Source organism: Tamandua tetradactyla, chromosome Y (assembly GCF_023851605.1).
Source record: "Tamandua tetradactyla isolate mTamTet1 chromosome Y, mTamTet1.pri, whole genome shotgun sequence".
Lineage (NCBI taxonomy): Eukaryota > Metazoa > Chordata > Mammalia > Pilosa > Myrmecophagidae > Tamandua > Tamandua tetradactyla.
Window position 1 is genome coordinate 2,787,180 of NC_135354.1, and position 12,955 is coordinate 2,800,134.

Genomic DNA, 12,955 nt, shown 5'->3' on the forward strand with positions numbered 1-12,955 from the left:
TTCATTCCTAGAAACTTGATTCTTTTAGTTGCAATTTTGAATGGGATGTTTTCCATGATTGACTCCTCAGTTAGGGCATTGCTTGAGTATAGAAACATTATTGATTATTGCACATTGTTTATCCTGCCACCTTGCTGAATTTGTTTATTAACTCAAGTAACTTTGCTGCAGATTTTCCAAGTATGGTATCATGTCATCTGCAAATAATGAAATTTTAATTCTTCCTTTCCAATTTGGAAATCATTTAGCTGCATGATCGCCCTAGCTAGAACTTCTAGTACAAACCTGAGTAATAGTGGTGACAGATGGTATCCTTGTTTTGTTCCCAATCTTAGGGGAAAGATTTCAGTCTCTCTCATTGAGTACAACGTTGGCTATGGATTTTTCATATATACCCTTTATCATATTGAGAAAGTTACCTTTGATTCTTACCTTTAGAAGTGTTCTTATCAGAAAAGGATGCTGAATTCTGTCGAATGCTTTTTCATTATAAGTCGAGATGATCATGTGATTTTTATCTTTTGTTTTTATGTGTCGTATTACATTCATTGATTTTCTTGCATTGAACCAATCTTGCATTATTGATGTAAACCCCATTTGGTCATGGTGTATGTTGCATCCTATGGACTGGAGTGTGAAGGATATTAAGGAATAATGAGAAAGAAAGACAGGTGGAATCAGGGGGCCAGAAAATCAGCCATAACAAACAGATAACTTCATTCTTAACCAGATCCTGCTTATATACTGCAGGGTGACAAAAGGCATGCATGTATTTCCTAAGGGAACTAAAAGAGTACTTATATTTTACTGCTCTCTTCCTTCACACTTAACATAACCATTTTGGGGTAAACAAACATTCTCTTCCTCCCAGACTGTTCCACATAAAGCAAATAATAGTCTCCACAGTTTATTGCCGCCACCACCCTGACACCAGCTGCTCCCAACAAAATCTGCAGGTCTTGTTTTAACCCTTGGCTCCTACACGTGTATAATTCTTTTAATGTGTTGGTGGATTTGATTTGCTAGTATTTTTTTTGAGGATTTTTGCATCCATGTTCATTAGGAAGATTGACCTGTAGTTTTCCATTCTTATAGCACCTTTGCCTAGTTTTGGTATTAAAGTGATGTTAGCATCATCAAATGAGTTAGGTAGTGTTCCTTTTCCCTCAATTTTTGGAAAATTTTGAGCAGTGTTGTTGTTAATTCTTTTTTGAATGTTTGATAAAACTCCCCTATGAAGTCATCTGGCTATGGTGTTTTCTTTGTACGAAGAGTTTTGATGACTGAATGAATCTCTTTACTTGTGATTGGCTTGTTGAGATCTTCTATCTCTTCTTGAGTCAATGTAGCTTGTTCATGCATTTCCAGGAATTTGTCCATTTCATCTAAATTGTCTAGTTTGTGGCATGTTGTTGTTCATAGTATTCTCTTATGATTTTTTAATTTCCTCAAGGTCTGTGGTAAAAACACCCCCCTTAGTTCTGATTTTGTTTATTTGCATCCTCTCTGTTTTTTTCATTGTCAGCTTTGCTAGTGGTCCATCAATTATATTGATTTGTTCGAAGAACCAACTTTTGATTTTATCAATTCTTTCTATTGTTCTTTCTTCTCCTTTTCATTTAACTCCACTTTATTCTTTGTTATTTCTCTTTTTGTATTTGTTTTGGGGTTAGTTTGCTGGTCTTTCTCAAGTTCCTCCAGGTGAACAATAAAGTCCTCAATTTTTGCTCATTATTCTTTTTGAAGATAAGCATTTAAGGCAATAAATTTCCCTCTCAGCACAGTCTTTGCCACATCCCATGAATTCTGAGATGTTGTATTCTCGTTTTCCTTCATTTCCAGATAACTACCAGTTTCTCTAACAATTTCTTCTTTAACCCACTAGTTGTTTCAGAGTGTGTCATTTAACGTTGACATATTTGTGAAAGTTCTCATTCTTTGGTGGCTATTGATTTCCAGCTTCATTCCATTGTGATCAGAGAAAGTGCTTTGAAAAATTTCAATGTTTTTAAAGGTATAAAGACTTGTCTTTTTCCCCAGCATAATGATCTGTCCTGGAGGATATTCAATGAACACTAGAAAAGAAAGTGTATGCTGGTGTTTTGGGATGTACTGAACTGTATATGTCCATTAGGTCTAATTCACTTATCAAATTGTTTCAGTTCTCTATTTCCTTGATGAACCTCTGTTGGGGTGCTCTATCTATAGAGGAGAGTGGTGTACTGTTTCTTATGAGACAAAAAAGAAAAAAGGTTATTTTTTCTGATACTAGATTAGCTACTTTTGCTTTTCTTTGGTTACACCATGCATGGAACATCATTTTCCATCCTTTCAGTTTAAATCTATTCGTATCCTGTGTCTAAGATGAGTCTCTTATAAGTAGCATATAGCTGGATTATATTTCTTCATCCATTCTGCCAATCTGTATCTTTTAATTGATATGTTCAGTCCATTAACATTCAAAGTTATTACTGTAAAGGCATTTCTTGAATCCACCATCTTATCCTTTGGATTTTATTTGTCAGATCTATATATCCTTTTCCCTCTGTGTATTTTTATCCTTTAAGCTATGCTTACTGGTACTCTTCAGTTCTTTGCCTTCCTCCAGATTGCCCTTTCCTGTCTGTTTTTTTCAGCTAGCAGAGTTCACTTTAGTATTTCTTGTAGGCCTGGTCTGTTCTTGACAAATTCTTTCAGCATTTGTTTGTCTGTGAAAATTTTAATCTCTCCCTCAATCTTGCAATACAATTTGGTTAGGTGCAGAATTTATGGCAGGAAGTCTTTCTCTTTCAGAATCTTAAATATATCATACCACTGTCTTCTTGTCTTCCTAGTGCCAGTTGAGTAGTTCAAACTTAGTCTTATGTGGTTTCCTTTGTATGGAGTAGATTGTTTCCCTCTTGCTGTTTTCAGGATTTTCCGCTTCTCGTCAGCATTTAACAGACTGGTTAATATGTGTCTTGGAAAAGGCCTACTTGGATTTATTCTATTTGGAGTTGATTGGGCTTCTTTGATTTGCATATTCATGTCCGTTATAAGGGCTGGGATGTTTACCACCATTATATCCTCAACTAAACTTCCTAGACCTTTATTGTTCTCTTCTCCTTCTTTGGCTCTGATGATTCTTATATTTGTGTACATTGTTTTGTCCATCATTTCCCAGAGATCCAATTCAAATTTTTCCATCTTTTTTGCAATTTGCACTTTTGTATGTTCAAAAGAAGTTGCCCTACCTCTAGTTCACTTAACCTTTCTTCTGCCTCTTCAAATCTGCTACTGTGTGCCTCTGATATATTATTATTATTAATTATTTTTCTTAGTATTATTTTGTATGGGCAGGCACCGGCAATCAAACCCAGTCTCCAGCATGGCAGGTGAGAATTCTGCTACTGAGCCACCATCACACCACCTTCTATTATATTTTTTATTTGGTCTACAGCATCTTTAATCTCTGTGATATCTGTTATTTTTCTATTTATTTTTTCAAATTCCTTTATGCTCTCCTAGTATCTTCTTGATCTCCTTTATGTCATTATCCATTACACTGATTTTTATTTAGTAGCGTTATATGAACATCTTTGATTAATTGTTCCAAAGTCTGTGTCTCCTCTGGGTTTTACTTTGGTCCTTAGTCTGAGCTGTATCTGTCTGCTTCTTGATATGCATCATGATCTTCTCTTGCCATGGAGCCATATCAATATCTTGATAGTGTTGCCTTGGGGGTTGATTTCCTTCAGTGGTCTAAAGCTTTTCATTTGTGGGATGGATGTGGAGCAAGATGAGGGCCAAATCAGTGTGGTGACAGGTTGCAGCCTAGCTATGGGCACAGGATGCAGATGCTGTGCTGGTGCCTGACCTTCCTAGTCCCTGTCCCCCACCTTGTGCACTCATGAGGGCTCCAGGCTTCCATTTCAAAAGGGGAGTGCTAGGCTGTTTGCACTAGTTGAATGCTCTCCTATTCTCTGTGTCTTAATTCTTCAGCTTTTGCAACTAGGGCCTCCTTATCTGGTATAGAAGACCCTCCCAGGTCACTTACACCCTGGAATCACCATCCCAGTTGCCTTCCTATCCCTTTCTACCTGTTCCTTTGAGCAGGAGTGAACTAGACCTATCCTATTTGTTGTCTTCCTGGAAAACAATCTGTTCATTTCTAAACAATTGTATCCACCCAATATACAATCCAACCTAAGCAAATAGACATGCCTTCACTACCCTAATCCGTATGAACACATTTCCTTTTCTTCTACATAGAGTCCACATGCCTCTGCCGTGCCCCCTGCCCCCGCTTACTGATATTTACTCTTGACATAATGCCTTTGTTACATTCAGTGGAAGCATATTTCAATGTTAATGTTGACTATAGACCCTGGCTTGCATTGATTGTGTCTTTTCCTGTATACCACCCAATTCAACACCTTTCAATGTTGTCATTCTTTGTTCTCCCTCATGCAAAAACATTTGTATATTTGTAAATTTTAATCACCATCATTGTCCACTCTAGGCATTCCTAAGTTATACCATCAGTCTTTATCCTCTATATTTCCTTCTGGCTTCATACATGCCCCCAGCCCTCTTTTCTCAACCGTACTCAAATTCAGCTTCATTCAGAGTACTTGTATTATTGCACTATCATCAGATGATATTGTGCTACAATTTCTGAATTTTTACAATTAGTCCTGTGGCACAATCAGTCTTCCATCAGTGCAAAATGCCCAATCTCGAGCCTCTTATAATCTCCTGATTACCTGTGTTCTTAACTTTAACTCTCAAAGTTCACTCATTAATATTAGTTCATAATAGTGGGACCAGAATTTCGTATCCAGAATATATAAAGAGATTTTTCAACTCAACAATAAAAAGATAAACATCCCAGTTGAAAAATGGGCAAAAGACATGAACAGATACTTTTCAGAAGAGGACTTGCAAATAGCTAAGAGGCACATGAAAAGATGCTCAACTTCACTGGTTTTAGGGAAAGACAAATCATAATTTATGATACATAATTTATCCTTTTGTTTCTGGCTAATTACACTCAGCATAATGTCCTCAAGATTCATCCATGTTGTTACATGTTTCATGACATAATTCTGTCTAATAGCTGGAGAGAATTCCATCATATGTATATATCACAGCTTATTTAGACCACTCACCAAAGACGGACGTTTGGGCTTTTCCATCTCTTGGCAATTGTAAATAATGCTGCTATAAACATCAGTGCAAAAATGTCCATTTGTGTCCTTTCCTTTAGATTCTCTGAATGTATACCTAGTAATGGGATTCCTGGATCATTTGGCAATTCTATGCTTAGCTTCTTGAGGAACCACCAAAGTGCTTTCCAGAGTGGTTATGATATTTTGCATTCCCACCAACAGTGGGTAAGTGTGCCTCTTCACATACTCTTAAGTCCTTGTCATTTTCTGTTGTTGTTGTTGTTGTTGTTTTATATATAATGGCCATTTTAGTGGATGGGAGATGTATCTCATTGTGGTTTTGATTTGTCTTCCCCTAAAACCAGTGAAGTTGAGCACCTTTTCATGTGCCTCTTAGCTATTTGCATGTCCTCTTCTGAAAAGTATCTGTTCATGTCTTTTGCCCATTTTTCAACTGGGATGTTTATCTTTTTATTATTGAGTTGAAAAATCTCTTTATATATTCTGGATACAAAATCTTTATCTAATATCTGATTTCCACAATATACTCATTTAGAAAAACCATTCTGCCTAGAAGGCCTAACTGCAAGTTGAAAGACTAACTTTGAAATGTCTGTGACATTAAGAACACCATCCCCATACGGGGTGAGACATATGAAAAGCCACTATGCCTCACTCTGGCAGTGCACAATTAAGCATATTAATGAAATGGAAAGCTTATCTGCTGCAGCACAGCAATTTCAAAAATACCCTCTTAAGTGCAGAAGTGCATGATATCCCTAGACCAGTTCCCTGTGTGGAAGTTCAATGCTTGTCCTTCCCTGCTGATTCTCCCGAGGTGGCTGTCTCTGTGCCTACAGTTATGGATGTGGCAACATTCTTAATGCTGCTTGTTATACTGGTGGATCATCACACAGGCAGCCCACCAGCTGGATTGCAGTAGCCATGAAACATTATAGACAATATATGATGGGAAACTGAAGGGCTGTATATATAGTCAATGTACATGGACCAGGAGATGCATTAACTGTGCTGACAACTGGTCTGGTACAGGGCTTGACATTGTGGATGGCCACATGGAAGCAAGAGCAAGGGACTAGTGCTGGTCTCCCCTTATGGGGCAATGAAATGAGGGAAAACACCTGGACTACATGCCACAAGTGAAAGGAAACCATATGTCATGGTTAGAGACAGGTGTCAACTTGGCCAAGTTGTGGTTCCTCTTCATCTGATTGGGCAAGTGCTGGCCTGTCTGTTGCAATGAGGACATTTCATAGGATTAGCTCATGATCATGTCAGCTACATCCACAGCTGATTCCATTTGTAATCAGCCAAAGGGGAGTGTCTTCTGCAATTAGTGATGCTAAATCCAATCATGGGAAGCCTTTTAAGGAGGACTCAGAGGAGACAGGTTCCATTCCTGCTTTGGCTGGTGAGCCTCTCCTGTGGAGTTCATCCAGGCCATCCATCGGAGTCATCGGCTTCGCAGCCTGCCCTGTGGATTTTGGACTCTGTATTCCTATGGTCATGTGAGACACTTTCATAAATTTTATATTTGCAAGTGTTCCCTGTTGATTCTGTTTCTCTAGAGAACCCTAACTAATACACCATGTTTCATGTATCTGCCAATAAACACTGATTCTTTACCTGGCAATGCTGAAGCAGATACTTGGCAAAAATTCAGTCTAAAGCCAATATCGCATCAGGCTTCTGAATGGTTGCATGGAAAGACAGGACACCAAGGGTCCCAGACTCAGTGGAAACTGGCACAGCAATTTCTGCTACTCATCACCAGTAACAACTGAAATAAGTTGTGTGTGACAGGCCCTCCTGTTCACTGCAATGTCCAAGGATATTTCCTTATCAGATCCATCACATTTACCACGAGCAGATTCTGGACATCAGGTGACAGGTAGATTATATGGACCCCTTCCCTTATCCAAAGGTGCAAAATAAGCTTTTGTAGCCACTTACATGACCACTGGACAATTGCTGGCCTTCCCAGCAGGGAAAACTAACCAAGAGCTGGTTGCATCCAGCCCTCAGCAAACTTGATTCGTGGCCCCAAGTAGCTGCTTCTGCCCCTGTTGAACTGGTAAGAGCAGGGCCCACGTGGGCACTGCAATTTCAGGTGAAAAGACCAGCAATACCACAAACACAAAGAGTAATGAAAATAGCTTGCTTCTGCCTATACAGGAAGCATTAGAAATGGGGGAAATAAGTTCTAATGGTCATGGTTTTGGGCAGTGAAGCTGTGCTAGTTGGGAATCCTGAGCCCATGTGCTATCGGGGTCCCCCAACATGTAAATTTTAAGCCACAGTGTATAAACAAAATGCCAGAATTTGTTTATGTAAACTGTGACACTCCATATCTCAAGACACAGTATGTGTGACTCTGTGAACACTTATTATGCGAAGGTAACTGTGAATTTCACTCCAGAAAGCTCCCTGCAATTGAGGGGGAAAAGTGTGGTATCTGTCTACTACTAGCCATTTGGTTTCTATGCGTTCTGCCCTTAGCATCCTAGCAAACACCTTCCTGCAACACGCTTCTGCGGTAACCTGCTTTCACAGTAGATCCCAATGTGGAGTGTGTCCTGAACCACCACTGCAGGTGTCACTAGCCTTGGACCATGACCCCTTCAAATTAGACTGTTAGAATACACACATCAGACAGGTCTGGAAAAAATCTTCTCATTTGAGACTGAAATCACAGGTTTTTTCAATTACCAATTGTGCCGATTTGAATCTATTAAATGCACCAGAAAGGCCTTGTTTTAATATTGATTCAATCTTGTGGAGGAAGTGCTTTCTCTTAATCCTGATTCAATATTGTAGTGTGGAACTTTCAATTAGATTATCTCCATGGAGTCGTTGATGCACCCAATTGGGGTATGACCTTTTGATTACATGGATATGTGACTCTACCCATTCCAGGTAGATTCCTGGAATCCCTTAAAAGAGGAAACATTTTAGAGAGAGTCAGAAATGACAGAGCTAACAGAACAACAGAGCCTCAGAGCCAACAGATACTTCACAACAGAGCTGACATAGATGAGGAGACATGGAGAACAGACATGGGAGTTTGGAGATGCTTGGAGCCCAGCAGACATTGCCATGAGATGTTAAGCAAGCCAGAACCTGGAGAGAGCCTCTCTTGGCTCTCTTAGCCAAGAGAAGAAAGCCAGACCCAGAGAAGCAAAGTAAGGAATGCTCACAGGAACAGAGGCTGAAAGCACAGAGCCCAGGAAAAAGGGACCAATAAAGGATGAGCGTGCCTTCTCAGCTACAGAAGTGTCACAGATACATCAGCCTTTCTTGAATTAAGTATCTTTACCTGTATGCCTCAGTTAGGACATTTCCATAGGCTTTACATTACTGTAAGCTCATAACTTATTAAATTCTGCTTTATAAATGCCATTCCAGTTCTGGTATGCTGCATTCTGGCAATTACAAAACTCAGATTTGGTACCAGAGAAGTGGGGGACTGCTGTAGTTTGTAAATACCAAACATGTTGGGTGGCTTTTTAAATGGATAAAGGGCAGATTTTGGAAGAATTGTGAGGCAGTTCATAGAGAATGTCTAGAATGCTTTGAGGAGACAGTTGGTAGAAATGTGGACTCTAAAGATACCTCTGGTGAGGCTTTAGACAGAGAAGATGAACGTGTTGTTCCAAACTGGAAGGAAAAACTTTTTTGTAGATGGAAGGCAGAATTTGAGAGTGCTGAGCTTGGTAATTTAGCAGAAGAAATTTCCAAACTATATGTGGAAAATGCAATCTGGCTGCTCTTTTAAGTTTCTAGTAAAATGGAAAGGAAAAAGATACGTTGAGAACTGAACTCAAGGGTATCAAGACATCCAAAATTAATGTTTGGGAAAATTCTGGACTTCTAGAAAGGGAGATACAAGAATAGTGCCCCATGCCAGGATTTAAGCAAACATGGAAGCAGTCAGCCATTTTTTAAAAAGCCAGGATTGGAGATGGAGTTATCCACTGCCATGTGACTACCCAGATGACAGAGGTGTTCCTGACCCATCGGCCTTTCTTGAGTGAAGGTAACTGCTTGTTGGTGCTTTAATTTGCACACTTTCAATTCCAAAGAACTGTAAACTTGTACCTTATTAAATGTCCCTTTTTAAAAGCCATTCAAACTCTGGTCTATCACATTCCAGCAGCTTGCAAACTAACAACTGGTAGACTGGTTTAATTCCCTTCCTTGCCCTCGCAGCATCACCCTGTGGGATGTCTCTCTCTGCAAGGGGCTCCTAAGGGTCGGTTGTTCCTTACACTGTGATGGATGCAATGTCTGTCCTACAGACATGTGGTTGGCTGGGTGGTGTGGGTTGTGAGTACCCAGGGCCCAGGTCTGCCCCCTCCCTCATGTTGAGAGCACATCACACAGTCACCCGCATGTCCTGGGCAGACCTCCAAGTTCAGACAGTGTTAAACTCCCGTTCCCTGACCAAATGTACTGGAACGCTGGACCTCATAAGATACCCACCACCACTCTGGGACTGCTCTCTCCTTTGATTTTGGTGTGGGTGCTGACTCCCTTTTCCTAACAGGCCGCCATGGGGGTAGAATTCTCTAGCTACTGTCCATCTGTCCAAAGTGAAAACTCATGGCTAGCTTCCTCCCTGACGTGTTCTTTGGTCTCAGGTTTGTGCTGGGCTGGAATACTTGCTGCCAAAGTGAGCTCTCAGTGCAAGGTTTCAAAACAAAGAACCCCTGGCATAAACTCATCTGCTCTGATTTGTCCTTTCAACTGGTAGATAAGGAGGACAGAAAAGTTCCGATTCATCCTAGGTCACAGGGAAGGAGTGGGCTGAGGGAGAATGAGCTCTGGACCAAAAATAACTTCCAGCCCAGCAGGCCCACTCCTCCCAGGAGCACTGTCAGGTAAAGCAGGGATGCCAGGTTACATTCAAATGTGGATATACTTATGCAGAGAAGCTTGTTAGCTGTTTTTTATCTGAACCTCACATTTCTCTTGGGGTCCTATATTTTATTTGCTAAATATGGCAATTCATTCTCCTAGGTCTCACGCACTTCCTTCTTCAGTGAAATGTGCTGCAGTGACCTGTCTTGAGAATGTCACAGAAAAGAATTTCCCATATTGCAGCATTATTCACAATAGCCCCAACTGGTAGCCACCCCAAATCATCAGGAGCAGATGAAAGGATAAAGAAAATGGGTATCTACAGACCAGGGCATATGACTAAGCCTTAAAAAGGAAGGGAGTACTGACTGACACGTTCTACCTCACAGATAAACCTTGAAAACCTGCTGAGTGAAAGAAGGAGACATGAAGGACAGCATATTTTATGAAATATCCAGCATAGGCAAATCCAGAGAAACAGAAAGCAGACCAGTGGTGGCCAGGGGCAGGGGAACAGGGGACACAGGGACTGAGTGCTTCCTGGGTATCAGGTTGGTTTTTCTAAAAAAATATTTTTATTGACAAATCTTCACACACATGGCTCACAATATCACCCTGTACTCTGGTACTCATCACTCTGATCATTTTTAGAATGTTTGCATCACTCCAGAGAAAAATACAAAGAAAAAAGAACTCATACATCTCATACCCCTTGCCCCTCCCTTTTATTAAGTACTGATATTTCAATCTACCCGATTTTTTTTACCCCTTACACACTCTGCCATTTATTAATTTTTATCCATTTTTTTTACTCATCTGTCCATACCCTGGAAAAAGAAGGGTTGGATACAAGGATTTCACAATCATACACACTTTGGGGTGTTAAAAATATTCAGGAATTAGACAGTGATGACACTTGCTCAACACTGTGAATGAATTAAAACGTTAATGGTAGATTTTATGCTATGCGTATTTTACTGCAACTTAAAAAAATTATTTTTCATGTGAACCTGATGCCCCTCCTTATGGAATTCAAAGTCTCTCCCTTTACCACCCCCCAGTCCAAGGCCTCTCGCCTCTCCCTGTCTCCTCCATTCTCTGGGGAAGCAGCCAGGGCTGGGCACCCTCTAAGCATGCCCCCCACTGCTCTCCCACCCCCAGCCTGGCCTGAACCTTCACATATACACACACACACACATACACACACACATGCCTTGGCAAGAAGTGCACAGCCATGGACGCCATTCCATTGCCTCAGCTTTAAATATTTAAAATCCTGAAGGAAAAGGAAGAACAGAGCCCACTGGGGTCTAACACACTGACATGTGGACAGAGAAATGATGAGGACAGCAGAAAATAAACAAGAACTAGGAGGGGACAGGCCAGGCCGGCAGTGTGGGGAGACCGAGCACTGAGTGAGGCCCGAGCTCCTGCCAACATGCCCTTCTGTTGGGAGCACCCAGGTCAGCAGGCGGCCTGGAAGCCAGCGTAGGGCATGGGCCACAGTGAGGGATCAAATAGTGAGAATCAAATCCAATTCCCAAAGAGACACCATTTTGGGAAAATACCGAAAGAAAGACTTTCACAACAATCTTCCTCTTCTATAAAAATAATTCAGCAATTAAAAATAACCCCCAAATTCAACTTGGATGTTGACTTTTTCACAGATACACTACAATTCAGATTACACTAAATATCATTATAAACTTAGCTCCAAGATTCCCATACTTACTCTTCCCCTCGGCCCATTTTACTCTTGGAGCTAATGACACTGGGCTTCTATAGACTATACTGACAATGAAAAATCAAGGATGATGCACCCTAGAGGCCGGGACTCCTGGAAGGGTGGCCCTTGGAGGTTGCATTCCCTGGTTTTGTATTGATTTCCACTCCACGGTGGGCCCTGACCCAATACCACTCACGTGGTCTCTTCAACGCCAGCGCTACTTCCAGCCCCTCCAGGTCCTGCCTCCAAGACAGGCCTAAGTTCTCCTGAGAAGCCCCAAGGACCAAGTTAAAATCCTTCATGCTCAGGCCTGCTCCCTGCCTGAAGAGGACAAACATTTCAAAATCCATAAGTTAAAAAGTAAAAAGCTCTCTACTGGTTTCTAGTAGGGTTTTGTTGTGGTTTTTTTAGTTTTTTTTTTTTTTTTTCCTTTTTTTTTCCTCTTTAGCAGATAGCCTGATGAACACAAGGGTTATGATAAGAAAAAATTTAAATTCCCCAAAGCTTGTCATTTGGAGGAGAGAGGAAGATGTAGGATAGATCCTACATTAAAAGTTTCTTCAAAGTCTGTGGCAAAATGGTAGCACCTTAAGACTCTTAAATAGGTATTTTTCCCTTATAAAATCACATACACAACAGGACAATTCGAGCACCAGCAATTTCACAGTGGGAGGTGGCAAACGTGGGCACCCCCAGCCCCTTGTAGCTTGCCTCTCCTCCTCCCCATCCAGCACCCCTGGCCCCCAGGCTGCTCTTTCTCATGGCTTCACCTCCTTCCTGGAGGAACAACAGGAACACCCCTTCTCCGTGCTGGTTTAAATAATATATACACTTATTCCTTTCCTTTCCTCCTATTTTTCATGTCTCCTTTCTAATATTGCACATCAAAGGCTACCTGGGAGGGACCAGCTGGCAAGATGCCCCTTCCCTCGAGTTGGCTTGAACATGTGGCTCTGTGGGCAGGATGCTGGGGGAGGAAGGGAGCAGCCGCAGAGCTGGGGACAGGCCCCAGGCTGCAGCACTGGCAGGCCCAGCAGGCCCTGGCTGGCTCTCTGGTCGGTCCTCAGGGCAGAGCTGGGTCCAGTGGCTCCCCAGGGCACCTGTCCTCTACACTCCCTATCCACTTCCACTGGGCAGACCACAGTTGGGCGACTGCCCCACCTCCTGGGCAGGTGGGCTGCCTCTCCTGGGCCCACCT